Source organism: Adiantum capillus-veneris, chromosome 2, assembly GCF_014529385.1.
Source record: "Adiantum capillus-veneris isolate H3 chromosome 2, ASM1452938v2, whole genome shotgun sequence".
Lineage (NCBI taxonomy): Eukaryota > Viridiplantae > Streptophyta > Polypodiopsida > Polypodiales > Pteridaceae > Adiantum > Adiantum capillus-veneris.
Window position 1 is genome coordinate 79,087,284 of NC_140932.1, and position 19,655 is coordinate 79,106,938.

Genomic DNA, 19,655 nt, shown 5'->3' on the forward strand with positions numbered 1-19,655 from the left:
AGGGATTTATTTTTGGTCCTGGTACTTGACAAAGGTATTTGCCCAATTCTCAAACACCACGACCTCATAAATATGTCCTTTGTTGTATCATTTGCTGAGTTTTTCACTTGGGGGTACTAGGCTAGCCAACCTTTTCCATATATAAAGAAAGGGGCTGATTTCTATCACTTGAAAGACTCTCAGAACACCCAAATGGTGCCAATTCAAAGGGCAAGTACATCTCTAATTACAAAGCGGCCCGAAGGCATTAGTCGGGAAACTGCAAAACTGAGTACCGCTTGCCACATGGCGAACTGTAGAAAAATTGAACGTCAAGGTTAAAAACCTTAAACAAAAAACACACTCTGAAAAAGACTTCACCCACACCCACGCACCCACACCCCCCCATCCAAAAGTCACTTTACAAAGCACGAGGACATCAAAGCTTTCGTAAACCAAACACCCGACCCAACACACAGACTGACGCATACGCAAACACACACACTCTCATAACTAGAGCAAGGGAAATCGAGCTGAAAACAAAGTAAACTAAAAGGTCTGGAAGAAAGGCAAACCAGCCCATCAACCTCGACCGGAGATTCGCCGGATTGAGCAAAATCTGCACCTCCTCGAAGAGCGACAATCGCGACTCGATACAAGGCCCTTTGCTTGCAAGGTTTGCTTCGAACTTGGATGAGACATGATTGCGGAATCCTTCACGGTGGTGTCCTCTACACTACACGAAAGAGGTATTCGATGCAACCTAATTGTCGCGTGCACATCTAACCCTATGTGCATGTGGACAAGCTACTTCAAGTCCAAGATTCATGTCGTCTTAACAAGTGTTCTGGCACCTTTGTGAGTCTGTTCACAGACCGTGAATGTCCAGGCACTTAAATTAGTTGCATATCCTCTTGTTGCACACAGCATGATCGTCAACATTACAGTCAATAGCCATCATGAGCATTTTACAGGGCATAGAACCCGTTTTCCCTATTTTAGCCATTTTTTACTTATTATTAATAAGTGACCACAAGGTAGCGCAATTTTGCTAAGTTAATATAAAAGGAAACTGGAAGTCACTTAGTGGAAGAAGAAGAAGAAAGGAGAGCACAGGCAAACACTTGCAGCAGGCTCTCTAACCTCCCTTCTCAAGCAAGAACCTTCACCAACACTGGCGTTTTTCAACAAGCTTTACACCAGCGTTTTCAGCAGATCCAACGTATCGTTTTCAGCCTGCAGTAGACAGCGTTTTCAGCAAGCAAGCATCAGCGTTTTCTGTCCAGCCACATCAGCGTTTTGTAGCAAACAATCCAGCGTTTTCAGCAGGTCAAAAACAGCGTTTTCAGCCCCTGCTGTCCAGCGTTTTCAGTAGACAAAGCAGCGATCCAGCCCAGAGGAAATTAGCATTTTCAGCCAGCTGTCGTCCTCGTCACCGCCGCCCTCGTCTCCAACCTAGATCCTCATTGCATCATTGCGTCAAAAACTTGCATCAGCACCTTGTCTCAGATTTGTGCAATCAATAGCATAGACTTCTCTCGCCATCGAGAGAGGGGCCCTTGGAGGAGGGTTTGACAACTTTTCTGGTGTCGTATTCTTCTCTCTATATCTCTCAGTCTCAGCACCTTCATTCACAGTGTTTATCCACTTTGTTTGTGATCATTTTTACTCTCTCACTAAAGAAACAAAAGGCTCTCCCTTCTATAAGCAAAAGGAACCCTTGAGCACAGTTCAGAGCACTCATCTTTAGCAAAGTTCAACATTCACTTCCATTGCACCTTACACTAATGCTCTGAGCATGCGTTGCAATGCAAGTGTCACCCAAGCAAGCCAAACATTGGAGTGGATCTAAGAGCAAGCCGCAGACAAGGATGACGACCACCTTCTCCATTCTCTCTCTCTCTCTCTCTCTCTCTCTCTCTCTCTCTCTCTCTCTCTCTCTCAAAGAACAACTGCTATATACTGAGTACATAGATACTTCTCGAGATGCTCAAGAGAGCTGGTTTGCTAGAAGAAGTACAAACTGTGGATGATCAAAGGCAAGGCTATATGTACATCAAAGTGGAAACTAAGAAGAATGATGAATAAACCACCGTGGAGGGGCATAATGCCAAGTGATCGTGCCTCTATCCATACTAAAAAGAACTATAGTAGCGCCCTTAGTCGAAGAAACTGATGTCGTCTCCTCTCTGCTACCCTAGAGAGGCCAGCTAAAGAATCCCATTGGCTGCACAAGGTATGCAAAAGCTCACACCAAACTGTAGCCAAAGTAGTGATCACATGGGAAGGATGACCACCCAAAACCTGAGCACAGCGAGCCTTCCATATAATCCACAATACTATGTTGCATATCGTAGCGAATAGAATATCACAAAGCTGTATGTCAAATCATGTCCTAAAGCAGGCACCATGTCTAGTGTGCCCCATCTGTATCCCAAGGCTGTTAGGAAAACTATTGGATCTGTGGAAGATACTTCATACATGGTATCTGAGCCCGGATCATGGATGTCGCAAAAGCAAGGTGACGGCCCCCCACGTCACAAAACCCTTCTAAATCCCAAGTCTACAAAAAAGGCAGCATACAGCACGCTATACATAGTGCATGTGGGCAGAGCCAAAAACAATGGTGGAGCGTCTCGCCCACCTCTGTCGAACAACACTAACAAGCAAGATCATGTCCTGCCCGAGCAACCCAGGTCCCAACCGGGAAACCTGCATGCGCTAGCATCCAGAGGAAATACGAAAAACGACCACTAACGTGAAGGCTCAAATGCATGACCAATACTGATACATGAATGCATGGAGAGCTTCTCCAACCAATGTTGTAGCTGGCGTGGCTAATGACGGACAGTCTGGTGGCGAAAAATGATATCTGCCAATGCGCACGCTGTACTCAAAAATGACATCGTCTCCTTTGCAAAATGTCCCGGCCACATCCACTCTCCCAGATTCCAGACAAGCTGTGCTAGTGGCAAACCTTCCTAAATCCACAATCTCTATAACGCTGCCTCCTCTGAAGAAAACACAGGGTCTACACATAAGCGCTGGCCAAACGCACCTACCAATCGAACTGGCTCATAATGCAAATCAGGCTGTCATCCAAAGGAGAAGAGCCCTGAAATGTCAGGCGCACGTGCCCTCTACTATGTCCGTGGTCTGCAAGTGAGAAGACAAGAGTTCCTCTGCGCACCAAGCGTGGATGCATGTCATCATCAAAAAAAGCCCACCAACCCTCATGCATGGGCAGACCCGAGTCACCCAGGATAGCCTACCGCCAATTCGAAGGAAGAGTATCCGCAAACTCTAGCATTCGAGTGGCAACTCCCCTGCGTATACCGAACTCAATGCTAATGAGATCCACATCAAGCAAACCTGCCTCTAACCAGATCCGTTCAAAAGCTGATGGCCCATCTCTCTCTCTCTCTCTCTCTCTCTCTCTCTCTCTCTCTCTCTCTCTCTCTCTCTGTGTGTGTGTGTGTGTGTGTGTGTGGAAGTGAAACAAATAGGCAAGAAAGATGGCGGCGCACTACATGGTCACAAGCAAGAGGATGACAACCATTGAAAGAGAGTTGAAAGAATGCAAAGCTCCCATCGATGAGTACATGGATGAGTGGAAGAAAGAAGGAAGAGTATCCTCAAACTCTAGCATTCGGGTGGCAACTCCCCTGCGTATACCGAACTCAATGCTAATGAAATCCACATCAAGCAAACCTACCTCTAACCAGATCCGTACAAAAGCTGATGGCCCATCTCTCTCTCTCTCTCTCTCTCTCTCTCTCTCTCTCTCTCTCTCTCTCTCTCTCTCTCTCTCTCTCTCTCTCTCTCTCTCTCTCTCTCTCTCTCTCTCTCTCTCTCTCAGGAAGTGAAACAAATAGGCAAGAAAGATGGCGGCGCACTACATGGTCACAAGCAAGAGGATGACAGCCATTGAAAGAGAGTTGAAAGAATGCAAAGCTCACATGAATGAGTACATGGATGAGTGGAAGAAAGAGAAGAATTCACTTCTTGAATGGAAAAAGAGGGAGGAACAGGCGAGGGAACTAGAGCCCAAAGAGTTCCGGGCTGAAATTCAAGCTCTAAAAGGTAGCATCTCAACCCTTCGGAAGGAACTCACCAAAACTAAAGACAGAGGATGCCTTGAAGATGGAGAAATTCCGCCATCAATGATAGATGAGCTGAATAGTATACGAGCACAAGTCAAAGAAATAAAGGAGGAAGGAGAAAAGAAGACCTCATGGGTGGAGGTTCTCTCCAATACGCAAAAGAAGGTGGAAGAGGTTGAAAAGTGGATTTAAGTTGTCAAGAAGGGGAAGGGCAAGGACATTCCGACTACACCCAACATCATCAACAAGACACTTAAAGAGGAACAACAAAGAAGGGTACGAGCTCTACACGTGAGAGTGACCGGCTTCAAAGATTCAAATGAGGTGGACCAAGAGGTGAAGAGCCTCATGTCAATGATGGGTGTCACAAAGTGATGACGTGGAGGACAGCAGAAACCTTAAAATTCTTGCAAACCCTAATTTCTGCCAAAAACCCTAATTTTCAAAAATCGCGGAGGCTATAAATTTTATTTTTTAAAAAAATTGAAATGATCAGCGACGCGAATTTTGCTTTTTTTTATAAAAAAAGAGAAAAGACTCTCTATAAGAGAGAGAACTGATGCTTTTTATTTTAAAAGCTTTTGGGGCTCTGCTTTTGGGCATCCCTTGTAACCTTTAAATTAGTGGTGAGGGCCTCACTTCTCAGAGCATCTGGACGCAAAGTCTGAGAGTGAATCCCGACCCACTCTCTTGTACTTTGAATTGATTAATACAAAAAGAAATACCGAAAGGGGCACCAGTCTTTGGGGCCAATATCTCTAGGCACGGAACTCCGCCGAGCCAGTGCAAATCTATTGTGATCTGTGAATTGTTTTGAAGTGGTTATTTGGTGCTGTCGCGGTTGATTCTTGACTTGGAGTGTCCAAGTCTGTTACAGTGGTATCAGAGCACAGCCAATTTCTCTTCTACGGGAAATCCGATCCCCGAAATTTTTTTCCGCGACACCTATGGCTTCAGGCAATGATCAATCAACTCCCTCTGCATCTGGAGATGCGGGCTGGGATCACAACGAAGATTCAGGCAAAGAGTATGGCCCGCTTCGGCCTACTCAGGCGGAGCAAAGAGAGATGGAGCGTTGTCAATTGATTGGCGATGCAACAAAGATGATGCTCAATTTTGCCAAGGATCCGAAGATGGCAAAATATATGAACCAGACCTCTTTGGAAGAGGTACAGATGGAGTGGCAGAGAACCACAACACCACTCCCGAAACCCGCTCTCAAGAAACCTTCTGCCTCCAAGAAATATACAGAGAAGGAACTGGAGAACGTGGTTGATGCACGGATTGCTCAGCTTTTCGACGTGCAAAAGAAAGACAAAAAGCGCGGCAAAAAGCAGAAGAAAGGTACTGACTTCCCGGGATATTTGGGTCGTCAATCGACTTTTGACAAGGCAAAGAAACAGAAGAAGCGTGTTCGATTTGAAGGAGTACCCAGTTCTTCTTCTTCTTCTTCTGATAGTTCTTCTAGCTCCTCGGATTCGAGCGAAGAAGACAGAAAAGGTAAAAAGCGAAGCAAGAAACAAAGCTTCGGAAAGGGCAAGAAATAGGCAAAGAAGGCTACATCTCGCCCAGAGACTGACAGTTCTACTGAGGACTCGTCTACAGACAGCTCAGATTCCGATGACGGAAAGTTTTATGCGAACAAGAAGAATTTTTACAAAGCCAACCAGTATGACTTTCTCGAAGATGTAAAAGTTTGATACTTTTTCAGGATACTCAGATGCTTCGAAGGCTTTGTCTTTTATACAGCAGTTTGACATTGCTTTCGCGGGAGGACGCTATTCAGAGCACTCCAAGATTCGGAGAGCTACCTCTTACCTTAAGGGGAATGCTCATACTTGGTGGTCCACGCTTCTTTTAAACAAGACTGCGCCAGTTAAATGGCTGAAATTTAAGAAGCTTTTTATTTCTTCTTGGTTGACGCAAGAATATGAACGAGATGTACGAGCTGCTTGGAACCATCTTCGGATGACCAAGAAAGATACAATCAATGCTTATTGTGAAAGATTCTGGAGCTCTTTTCTACCCGCCTCTTCATTCAAGAAGATCTCGTTCAGAGAACAGATTGAGCGGTTTACCTTGGGTCTACCTACAGAGATCCGAGATCACTGGTTGGAACAGCAGTCAACTTCTATTCAGGAGTTGATGAGTCATGCGAAGCGGGGCTTTGCCATTCACTCTCTCAGTCTGACCTACCCCACAGATGAGGCCATGACACAACGAGCCGAACAGACTTCTGGGAATGAAAGTAGAAAGAAAAAGAGCAACCCAGAGAAAAATGATGCACGACCCAAGCTTACTCCTGAGGAGAGAGCTCGCTTCATCTGAGAGGAGAAGTGCTTTGGATGCGAGGAACATGGACATATCTCCGCGAAGTGCCCTAAAAAGGCACAGAAAGAACAGAATGATAAAGATGACCACACGTCTGAGAGTTCGAGAGCAGCTGAGGAATGTGGCAAAAAAGGCAGATAGAACAGCAAAACTGGTACCACATGGCGTGGGACCTGCACCGAATCTAATGAATGAAAGTACAAACTTTGCCGCTTTTGGGGCAAAGTGAAGGATCAAGAAGCTCTTTTTGAAGGAGCCAAGGCCAACTTCTTTTCACTTGGAATTGGCGGCTCGATTTGGAATTACACCCGACAGACTAGAGCCACAGGCGGAGGTAGTTCGACTGGCACCCGAATGGGATGTTGCCATTACACCCAGCATTGGCAAACTTTGTTTGCAATGATAGGGGTGTTCAGGGCACGCGAGTGACGTTCTACTCGGGATCCCTTGGTACCACAAGAACTACGCCGTGGTTGACTACCGAGCCGAGAAAGCAACTTTGATAAATGAAGGGCTTAGAGATTGTACTTGATGAACTTCAGTTTCTTACTCATTCTTTTGGAAGAGAACTGAACGATGGATAAAGGTTGAATATGTTTTGACCTGATCAAAAGAACGCCAAGATTTTTCTCCTAACTCTTGTCGATTGCTTTTCAGAGGGCCTGAAGATCAAACCATTGATCTGATACCTGGAAGCACGCCACCGAATCGGCCACCTTATCGTGTGAGCCGAGCACAGAATGAAGAGATTATGAACCAAGTGAAAGACCTCTTGGAAAAGGGTCTTGTCCAGCCTAGTACTTCACCGTATTGCTCTCCAGTGTTGTTGGTTTTGAAGAAAGACGGATCTTGGAGAATGTGCATCGATTATAGCACTCTCAACAAAATCACCATCAAGAACAAATTTCCGATTCCTAGGATCGATGATATACTCGACAAGTTACAAGGATCCTCGTGCTTTAGCAGGATTGACTTGAAGAGTGGATATCATCAGATCAGGATAGCGCCAGGAGATGTCTACAAGACTGCTTTTCGGACGACTTTAGGGTTACTTGAGTTTTTGGTGATGCCTTTTGGCTTAACCAATGCTCCTGCGACATTTAACCGGATGATGGACAGGATTTTTCGAGAGTACAGGCTATTTGCTGGCACTTTCTTTGACGACATCATTGTTTTCTCCAAGAATGAGGCAGAACACAGAGATCATCTGCTTCTAGTCTTTCAGGCATTACGAGATCACACATTAGTGATTAATGCAAAGAAAAGTGAATTTTTCCTACCAGAGATACACTTTTTGGGACATGTGTCAGCACAGCAGGAGTGCAAATGGACCCGGCCAAGATAGAGACTATCCGTGATTGGCCCGATTTGAGGAATGTCCATGAAGCTAGAAGCTTCTTGGGACTGTGTTCGTACTACAGGCGGTTCATACGAAAGTTTGCAGAGGTTGCTTCCCCTTCGCATACCTTGACACAGAAAGGAGTACCTTGGGGACCCACAGAGGTGACTACCTTTCGGATATTGAAAGAGAAATTGACTACGGGACCTATTTTGACTTTGTCGGACTTGCAGAAGTCATTTGAAGTATATTGTGATGCTTGTGGTCATAGTCTGGGTGCGGTCTTGATGCAACAAGGCCATGTCATAGCTTACGAGAGCCGTTTGTTCTCTAGGCCGGAGATGACAGCACAGATCTATGAGAAAGAGCTTTTGGCGGTTATCCACGCTCTTACTCAGTGGCGGCATTACCTACTCGGAGCGGATTTTACTGTCTTTACAGACCATCAGAGTTTGCGCTACTTCTTGTCACAGAAGCAGCTTTCGGAAAAGCAGATGCGGTGGGCGAACCTCTTGTCACAGTTCCACTTCCAGATTGTCCATGTGAGGGACAGAAGAATGTGGTGGCAGATATTTTGTCTCAGAAACTGTTGGTTCTGGCTATTTCCGCGATACATCATAGGAGCTTCGAGGATATGGTCGATCAGTATGCCACAGATACAGATTTTGCAGATATTTTCACACGGATACGGGATGGGGAGACAGTAGCTGGATACTCCCTTCGGGAACGCTACTTGATGAAAAAGACTATGTTGTGCGTTACACAGCCGTTGAGGGAAAAGGTTATGACTGAATGCCACTGTCCACCTTTTACGGGTCACCGCGGCATTGCTACCACCATGAAGGGGGTAGAGAAATACTTCTTTGGGCCGAGACTCAAAAAGGATGTGGAAGAGTTTGTGCGCAGTTGCTTGGTATGCCAGAAGGTCAAGTTTGACAGGCATAAGGCACAGGGATTGTTACAGCCTTTACCCGTACCCACCCACCCCTGGGAAAGTATTGCAATGGATTTCATTTTTGATCTCCCGAGAACACAGAAAGATCACGATGATTTTCCGATTACATCCCACGTCTGAGACGATTGTCTCCGACAGAGACCCCAGATTTATGAGTTTGTTTTGGAAGGCAATTTGGGAGAACATTGGCACGCAGTTGCAGTTCTCGTCATCGTTCCACTTGCAGACTGACGGGCAATTTGAGATTGCCAATTCAGTGATTTTAGATTTATTGAAGTCTTGTATCTCGGATCAGAAGACTCAATGGAAAAAGAACTTACCTTTGGTGGAATTTGCCTATAATAACACGATACACTCTTCGACGGGGAAGACGCCATGTGAGATTGTTGAAAGTGCTGCGAAGGTTCCATCCTTCTTGAGCACGAAAGATTAGATATTTGAAGCGGATGAATATTCGCGAGATTTGGATACGGCTTTTGCCAAGGTTCGCGAGACTTTGCAGGAGTCTCAAGAACGACACAAAAAGGCAGCGGATCGCCATCGTCGCGACTTGAAATTGAAGGAGGATGATTGGGTGCTCTTACTTTTGAGAAGGCACGCCTAAGAAAGAAAAAGGGAAAGGAGAGGCTTTTTCCAAAGCTTAGTATGCGACACTACGAACCTTTCCAGATAACTGAAAAGATAAATGATGTCTCCTTCCGATTGAAATTGCCAGATACTTGGAGGATTCACAATGCATTGCATGTGAGTCTCTTGAAACCTGTTAAGGGTAATGTGCCTGATGATGGGGAGCCTGATGAGCAACCCGAAGTGGAAGAAAAGGAGGAGATCCTTGTTCCTGAACAGATTTTGGCACATAACGATACGAAGAAAGGTAAAGTCCGAAGGCGGTTCTTGGTTTAGTTCAAGAACTTTCCTGCATTTGATGCGAAGTGGATGGAGGAGGAGGACCTAGCAGATACTCCTCGATGTTTTGGTTTCGCATAGTCTACTCCAAACGGAACCCAGAAACTCAGCTTGGCCGAAGATCTGGTGCAGTGGGATGCACAAGAGGGGAGTTACTCCGCTCCTTTGTCAACAGATGCCTCGATTTTGATACTAAAGTCACTAATGTCTCTTTGAGCTTCAGGGATACTGAGAGCTGACAATATTCTGTTGGATGACTTTAGGAAATGGAATTCCTGATTATGATACTGATTTGTTCTTGACTTCTTGTGAGTGCAGGAACTGATAGACGAAATGACTGCAGCATTTTGGTCTGATTGATCTCGAATAGACATGGTTGCAATAGGGGTTAGTCAATCGGACATCGATGAGGTCCCGATTGGACCTAGATGTGATTGCTAGCTACATTGCCGATAAATCATGGTCTAAGATCCGAATGAATGTTGAATGTCATGTGATGTCCTGTGATATCTGGTGATGTCCTATGATGTCTGGTGATGTGACTGTCGATTTTGTACATGTGCTAGATGTGTGTTCCTAGTACGTAGGTACTAACAGTCAGTGTCTACTAAGACGGTTTATGGCTTTTGTCGGTTTTGCAGGCGTAATCGCGATCGATTACAATGCTTTGAAGAGGGGGGTATGTCACAATGTGATGACCTGGCGGACAGCAAAAACCCTAATTTTTGCCAGAAACCCTAAAATTCCTGCAAACCCTAATTTCTGCCAAAAACCCTGATTTCCAGAAATCGCGGAGACTATAAAAAATTTTTTTAAAAAAATTATGAAAATGATGAGCGACACGAATTTTGCTTTTTTTTTATATAAAAAAAGAGAAAAGACTCTCTAAGAGAGAGAGAGAACTGATGCTTTTTATTTTAAAAGCTTTTGGGGCTCTGCTTTTGGGCATCCCTTGTAACCTTTAAATTAGTAGTAAGTGCCACACTTCTCAGAGCATCTGGACGCAGAGTCTGAGAGTGAATCCCGACCCACTCTCTTGTACTTTGAATTGATTAATACAAAAAGAAATACCAAAAGGGGCGCCAGTCTTTGGGGCCAATATCTCTAGACACGAAACTCCGCCGGGCCAGTGCAAATCTATTGTGATCTGTGAATTGTTTTGAAGTGGTTATTTGGTGCTGTCGCGGTTGATTCTTGACTTGGAGTGTCCAAGTCTGTTACAATGGGGGCGGAGAAGCCCTCGCACACACAAGCTTGGAGAGTGGGCAAGAAAAATGAAGGTAATGGGAAGAGTTCAAAAGAACGAGCTCTCATTTTGCGCTTTCCCTCCATGGAAGAAAAGAAAGACGTTTTAAAGAAGAGGCCAACCCTCAAGAAAACACGTATCTTTTTAGGAGATGACCTTCCCCTCTCACAGCTTGCACATATGAGAGAGGTCATGCCGGAGATTATAGCAACAAGGGAGAAGGGAAAGTTGGCCTTCTACAGAAATGGACGAGTAGTGATTACAGAGCACCGCTCTACATGACGGTGCGAGACCTATTGGACCACTCTTCGGATGGTGGTTTGGAACTGTAATGGTTCGTATAGAGTTGATGTGGGGGCCTTTGAGGACAGCTTCAGAGACACAGACATTGTTTTCTACTCAGAGACTCGTCAAGCTCCAGGACAGTTGATGCCGCATATATCAAGATACAGATGGGAGACAGCTTGCCGGACATGCACCAGATCTGAGCATCGGACTAGAGGATCAGGAGGTGAAACCGGCCCGTAGGGCGGTAGGCGTTGGCTTTGTGGGGGAGCAGGAGAGAGAGCCCACTTGCTGTCCTATGCAATGAGAGTGAAGGAGGAGAGGAGATTGGCGCAGAAAGAGCACACGCAGAGAAGAACGTGAGAGAGAGAGAGAGAGGGCTCGTTGGATTTTGGGAAAAAACCACGCTATATATTATTTGGGCTTCACCTTTGAGTATATGAGTAAGTGAATAGGGGGCCATTCACACTTGGGCCCCCTCACTTATAAGTCTTTTTAACTTATAAGTTATAAGTACAAGGCACTTAGGCCTTTATTCCCTAACAACCTCCCACCTAAAGGCAATGTACCTTGGGAGATCAAAGAATCAGCTAGCTATGATACAACAGCTGATCATGCACTTACTCATCCAACACCCATCATCTGACGGCAATATGCAAACCGCTCTGCTGGAAGACTCTTGGTCAAAAGATCTGCAGGATTGTCATCTCTGTGCACCTTGACAAGTGTAATGCTCTTGTCATCAAGCACACTCCTGATAAAATGATACTTCACCTCTATGTGCTTTGTCTTGGCATGAAAAACAGGATTCCTTGCAAGCATAATAGCACTCTGACTATCACAGTGTAGCACAGGAACCGGTGACTTAATGCCAAGCTCTTCTACCAAACGCATGAGCCACAAAGCTTCTTTGCATGCCTCAGTGGCAGCCACATACTCAGCCTCAGTGGTAGACAAAGCAACACATTTTTGCAGTCTGGAAATCCAAGAAACTGCACCTCCTGTGAAAGTAAACACATATCCAGAGGTAGACTTCCTGCAATCTGGATGTCCAGCAAAATCTGCATCTGTAAAGCCATGCACAGATGTCTCACTCTTCCCAAAACAAATGCACAAGTCTTTAGTGCCTTTCAAGTATCTCAAGATACACTTCACTGCTTCCCAATGCTTTTTGCCAAGATTGCTCATGTACCTGCTTACTACTCCCACCGCAAATGCAATGTCCGGACGTGTAGCAACCATAGCATACATCAAACTGCCAACGGCTGATGCATAAGGAACCTTGGCCATTTCAGCCCGCATATCATCTGTGTTTGGGCAGTCATGTGCAGTCAGTTTTACATATGGAGGCAGCGGAGTACCAAGTGCCTTTCCCCCATCCATATGAAAACGATGTAGCACCTTATTGACATAATCTCGTTGAAATAGATACAGACGCCTGTTGATCCTATCTCGAGAGATACGCATGCCCAAAATATGATTAGCATTACCAAGATCCTTCATGTCAAAGCGATTCTTTAAGCTTTGCTGTAGTGCATCCAACTCCGTGACATTGTTACCCGCAATAAGCATGTCATCAACATACAAAATCAGCAATAGAAGAGATCCATCACTTGCCGTTTTGATATACAAACAGTGATCAGAATTACTTCTTTTGTATCCTTGAGACCTCATGAATGTATCAAACTTGTGATACCATGCACGGGGAGACTGTTTCAAACCATACAAGCTATTCAAGAGTCTACATACTTTCTTCTCTTGCCCCTTTGACACAAAACCTTCTGGCTGCATCATATAGATCATCTCAAGCAAATCGCCATGCAAAAACGCTGTTTTGACATCCATTTGCTTTAACTCCATATCTTCAGAAGCAACCAGGCCTAGAACAAGACGTAATGTGGCAAGCTTTACAACAGGAGAAAAAATCTCATCAAAATCAACACCATGCTTTTGCTTGTACCCTTTAGCAACCAAACGTGCCTTGTACTTAGAAGAAGCATCAGATGTGACCTTGGTCTTGTAAACCCATTTACATGGCAGAGCCTTATGCCCTTTAGGCAAATCAACCAAGTCCCATGTATGGTTTTTCTCCAAAGACTGCATTTCCGAAACCATTGCTTTGAACCATTTCTTACTGTCTTCCCGTTGCATAGCCTCTTTATAGCAAGACGGCTCACCACAATCAGTAAGCATGACATAGTCCAAAGACGGTTCATATCTATCGGGGGGCCTTGTCACCCGAGTAGACCTACGCACCCAATGATCCATAACAGGTGGATTTTCAGCCTGTAAACCATAAAAAACAGCAGGCTGTTCAGCCGGTTGTATCGCAACAACGGACGGTCTAAGAGCATCAACCTGTTCCCCTACCTGTGGTGCATCAATGGCAACTTGTTGGGGCTGATTTTCAGCAGCTAATGGCTGATTTTCAGCACCATTTTCAGCATGTAAAGGCTGCTGAACATTAGGCCTTCTTGGCTGTCCATATGTAACATCTTCACGAAAAACAACCCGGCGCACTTCCTCGACCTTTGTGGGCTGTTTGTGCATGCAATTCTCATTGAAGATGACATCATTGCTGCGTATGATTTTCCGTAATGCGGGATCCCATAATCTATACCCCATTTCACCATCCTCACCATATCCTAGGAAAATGCATTTATGAGACTTTGGTTCTAGTTTGGTGCGCAGTTCACTTTGGATGTGAACATAGGCCTCACAACCAAACACTCTTAAATGTGCATATGAGGGTGGCTTGCCAGACCACACCTCCTCAGGCACCTTTCCACCCAAAGCCTTGCTAGGTGAGCGATTAATCAAGTGAATAGCTGTTTGCACAGCTTCTGCCCAAAAACCATGAGGTAATGCAGCATGTGACAGCATACTCCGAACTTTCTCTTGGATAGTCCGGTTCAACCTCTCTGCAACTCCATTCTGAGAGGGATTAAAAGGAGCCGTGAGCTCTCTTTTGATACCTTTAGTAGCACAAAAGTCAATAAATGCTTTTGATACATACTCCCCCCCATTGTCTGAGCGCAAAGACCTAAGCTTCTTGTCAGTTTGATTCTCAACAAACGCAAGAAACTTCTTGAAAGTATCCAAAACATCGCTTTTAGCACGTATTGGATACACCCACACCTTACGTGTAGCATCATCGATAAACGAGACAAAATATTTCTTTCCCCCTAAGGACAACTGTGGCATTTCACATACATCGGAATGCACTAAGTCTAACTTGTCAGACTTCAAAGAAAGTGACCTTTTGTGCGGTGTTTGACTGTGCTTACCATAAATACAGTGCTCACAATGAGAAAAATCAGCATACCTCAAACACGGCAAATAACCACAACGAGACAGAGTTTCCATTCCTCTTTTACTCATGTGTCCCAACCGGCCATGCCACAAAGAAACACTTGGCTGCTCGGTTACGGCGACAACATGGTCACGCACACTAGATACATGCAAAGGATACAAAGTGTCCGATTTACAACCCTTGGCTACAATCCGGGCCCCTTTACAAATTTTCCACTTACTATCACCAAAAGTGGTGTGATAGCCTGCATCATCTAGCTGCCCTGTACTAATCAAACTCTTCTTGAGTTGTGGCACATGACGCACTTTGTGCAAAACAAAAGTCATACCATCAGCAAAAGAAAACTGAACACTGCCAATACCTGCAATGTCACATGCATAGTTATCTCCCAAATAAACAGTGCCCTGCACCTCACCTGAGTACTGTGTAAACCAATCCCTATGAGGTGTTACATGAAAGGAGGCACCTGAATCAAGAATCCAAGTATGCATGTCCACATCAGAACCCATAGCAAGGGTATGTGCATCCACAGAAGAGGCATTGAGTACATCAGTGCTGCTGTCACTGTCACAACTACTAGCAACATTGATTTCCTCAATCAACACAGTGCTCTTCTTGGCATTTCCCTTGTCCTTTGCATCAGTTTCAGCACCTTTGTTCTTCTCTTTCTTCCACTCATAGCATTCCCGTTTATAATGCCCTTTCTTTCCACAATGATGACACACAACATCTTTCCTACGAGATTTGCTGCGTGCCCTGTCCTTACTGTCATATTTCTCCCTCTGTTGAGACCTGCCTCTCAAGTGCAATGCATTAGAAGACCCACCTGTGGTGTTCTTCCTGTTCATCTCTTCCATCAGGAGAGAACTCTCTACATCTGCATACTTAAGTGACGCACTTACTAAGAGCTGTCCGGAATACATCCCAACTCTCGGGCAATGTGCATAGCAGAAAAGTAGCTTTGAACTCCTCATCAATCGTGAATTTCAGCTCTGTCAGTTGGCTGAAAATAGAATTGAATTCATTGAGGTGCACCGACATGTGCGTGCCCTCCTTCATGCGGAGATCCATAAGCTTCTTGAGCCAATACACTTTACTGGCAGCACTCTGCTGTGCATACAACTCGTCTAAACGCTTCCACATGCCCCATGCTGTCTGCTCATTCTCTACATTGAAGAGTAAATTGTCAGACACCGAAAGCATGATCGTGGAGCGAGCCAACTCGTCCACTTCTTCCCATTCTTCAACCTCCATATCGACCGGTTTCACACCCTGTAACTTAATAGGTTTCGCCTGTTTCTTCTGCAACATCACATTATAACATTGCTTCTTTCATATAGCAAAGTTATGGGCACCTTCAAGCTTGCGAATGTGCAACAAATTGCCACTTTCACTGCTAGAAGCCATTCTGAGTGATTGCAAACACTGAAACCTTGTTTTGCCGACCTAAACACGCCCAAATGTGCGCAATCGGGCAAAAAACAGCTTGCTGTTACAGAAAAACAGCGAGCAAATTTCACGCGAAATCACCCCAAAACAGCGTACATTCACTGCCAAACCCTTACCAAAGGTTTCCACAAGGTGTATACATCATTTGCTTGCTGAAATTCCCTGTTTTAGGGCAAAAATCAGACCTGTAAACACCTGTTTTGCTGAATTTTCAGAACCTCGTTGGTGGAAACACCTGTAAGATTGACCTGTGAGACTTGCCCTAATGAAATTGCATCAAATTGACCCCGAAATTGGTCAATTTCAGCAGAAATAGGCTGCTGTTCGCCAGTTTTTGAAACCCTAATTTTGGGGAAACTGTCACCGGAGGTCGATTCTACACGGTGAGAGGATCCCTTCGCGACAGAGTTGATCGAAAACGGTTGAGTATCCTTCCCGCAGCGAGCAAAAACAGAATTCTGATCTGTGTTGCGAAGATGGCTCTCTTGGAAACCCTAAAGCTCTGATACCATGTGTGGGGGAGCAGGAGAGAGAGCCCACTTGCTGTCCTATGCAATGAGAGTGAAGGAGGAGAGGAGATTGGCGCAGAAAGAGCACACGCAGAGAAGAACGTGAGAGAGAGAGAGAGAGGGCTCGTTGGATTTTGGGAAAAAGCCACGCTATATATTATTTGGGCTTCACCTTTGAGTATATGAGTAAGTGACTAGGGGGCCATTCACACTTGGGCCCCCTCACTTATAAGTCTTTTTAACTTATAAGTTATAAGTACAAGGCACTTCGGCCTTTATTCCCTAACAGGCTTTCACCCGAAATTCTCTACTTTAAACACACACACAGAGCACTTTGCAAAGAGAACCTGCGACGGGAGTTAACACTTGAACACACACACGGCTCGGAAGCTAGAATGCTCCGAGCAGACGCCGACAACCTGTAGGCCCCAAAATTGGCGCCCCTTTCGGTATTTCTTTATTCTTTAGGAGGGTAAATTACAAGGTAAGGTCCTGGGAATCCTTCACGTGTATCCACCTAGATACCATTTGATTTGGCCAAATTTCGGCAGCATAACAACCCCAAAACTTGCGCGAACCCAATTCCCCTGCTGGAACTCGCTTGCACTGTCGTATACCCTCTGATTCCTGTCCAAAAACAGTAAATTCAGCACGCTGTATTTACTGGTTTTTGCCCTGTTTTCAGCCCCAAACAGTCCCCTAACTGTCCTTGACCAGTGGGGCACGATTCCCAATGATCCTGGCGTCCGTACGGCTGAAAAACAGTGAATTTACAGCGCATACACAGCGCTGATTTTGCACCTGTACGGTGAGGTTATGACCCTCACCAGTGCCTGCTTTGGAGGAGCAGTTAGCTACCCCTGTTCCTGCTCAAGGAGGCTCTTGCCTCAGCACAAAAGCATGAACCCACACAACTGTACATCAGTCAAATGAGTAGCCCTCTTGTGGGGCATCACATAACTGCACGTAGGGGAGAGAGAGAGCAGTGTGTAGTGTGCAGGGCATCACTCCTAGCACCACACTGTACATGAGAGGGAAAGGAAGCACTCCATAGCTCTTAACCTGTGACAGGTTGCAAATGAGGCCTCTCCCAACATAAAAATCAGCGCCCATTTTTCTGCAAGAGGAAAGTTCACCAAAATGTGACACTTGGCGCATTTTCAAGCATTTTCCCGTTTCGGGTTCGCCGCTTAAAAATATCCCAACCGACGCGTCAGTTGACTTCGCGGCAGAGTTATAAAATGTTCCCCTAGTCATACCGGAGGTAATGACGCGAACACATTTCACGGCCCAAAATAGTAGTTCCCTAAATTTTAGGAGATGCTCCCGTTGGGCTCCCACTGGTCTTCTGACCATCTATCCTCATTGGGACCGCATCCAAACGTGCAATGTGGCCCAACTGTCGGATACTTTTTGTTGGTAGTCCCACCTTGACTTTACGCCTTAATTGAGTTCACTTCCTAGTATCCACCAACTTGCTAAGTGCGACGGGGGGCCCTATATGATCTTGCTCTGAGCCTAGACATCCTCTTACCATACGAATTCCAGTGCCGACCATTTCCCGTCTGCGGGTGAATCTACCGTTCACATTGGCCATACAATGTCCGACCGTTTGCTATTTCAAAAAGAGGGTCTTAAACAAATAAAATAAACCCCATTGGAAAGAAACCAACAACCAAGGTTAGCAGTTGCCACATCTCTGTGACATGGTTAATAACTGCCACGTCCTCGTGACAGGAGGTGTAGCAATTCTTTTTAAAGAGGAGCTCCAGCCACTACTGCACATAGTTCGGTGAGATGATCAAGCCAGATACTTGTGGGTGAGGATCAGGGCAGAGACTGGACATTCCTTGTACATCGCCATATGCTATTTTCCTCCCAGCACTTCAGTATATGCTTCACCCAGAGGACAGTCTCCTTACTCTGTACTTGATGATGATATCTGGGAGTTTTCCAAGGATGGAAACATCATACTTTTGGGGGATTTCAATGCCCGTACAAGCAGTTCACAGACGGTTTTCTATGACACCTCAGAGGAGATGCTCAGAGTGCTAGAGCCAGAGAGATGGGGCTTGAGAGATGCTCACACGATAGAGAGCATACAAGTATGGAAGATACCTCAGGAAGATGACGACTACTCATAGTTTAGCCATACTGAATGGCTTACCGACTTTCCCATCGTCTACAGGTTTTACTTGTTTTCCACACAGACATGGGTCCAATACTGTAGACTATGTTCTGAAACATCCGAGCTTTATCTCTCACATTCAGGATTTCACAGTGGGACCCAAGCCTGTTGGGATAGCAGTAGATCATGCACTTCTGACATTATCAGTCTCCTTTGAGTACAATACATCTCAGGCCTCACAGGGTGGTAGACATCCACGCTATACTTTTACACCAGAGACTGACTCGGTCTATGCAGAGGAGATACGTAGGCTTTTATGCACCTCAGAGCCAGTATACACAGTGGAGGAGATCACATCTATGCTGACAGTGACATTACATGGGGCAGCGACAGAGGCATACCCACACACTCAGCCTGGTCACAGACGTCGTTCTGGGCACATGCCTCAGAACAGCTGGTATGATGAGGAGTGTCGACAGAGGAGAGCTCAAGTACAACGGGAGCTTGCATTAGGAGTGATCACTTATAGACAGTCTCGTATTGCTACATGACCACTAGTACGGCGGAAGAAGCGAGCTTTCTTGGTCCAGATGGAGCAAGATTTATATCAGCTCTTCCTTAATAGAGATTCAGGAGAGGCTTGGCGTCTATTCCATGAGCAGTCTCCCCCACCAGTGATTACTTCTACAGAGATATGGGGGCAGTATGCAGTATCTTTATACACTGTACCTGGACAGCCACCACTACCAGATCCACCACAGCCATGTCCGACTACGAGCACCTTCTTTACCACTGAGATGGTAAAGGAGGCCATTGACAGGATGAAGACCAGACGGGCACAAGATCATGAGGGTCTGGTAGCAGAGCACATTATACATGCGGGGGGCTTGTTGGCAGAGATGCTTGCACGGTTATTCAACCGTGTCATATGTGAGGGATTTCCTAAGTCTTGGAGATTATCTACTACTGTACCTATCTTCAAGACAAGAGACCCCACAGTGCCGGGGAATTACCATACTATCATGGTTGGACACACATTGGCACGGTTGTATGCATCCACCCTTGAGCATAGGCTTAGCAGTTGGGCAAAGATTATGGGCATACAGGCACCT

General features: G+C 45.5%; 1 protein-coding gene across 1 annotated transcript in view; it reads right to left on the reverse strand.

Moving 5' to 3' along the window:
• The window catches only part of LOC147463040 (ankyrin repeat protein SKIP35-like), a 47,492-nt gene that overhangs the window by 1,814 nt on the left and 26,023 nt on the right, over nucleotides 1-19,655 (reverse strand). The window lies entirely within an intron of this gene.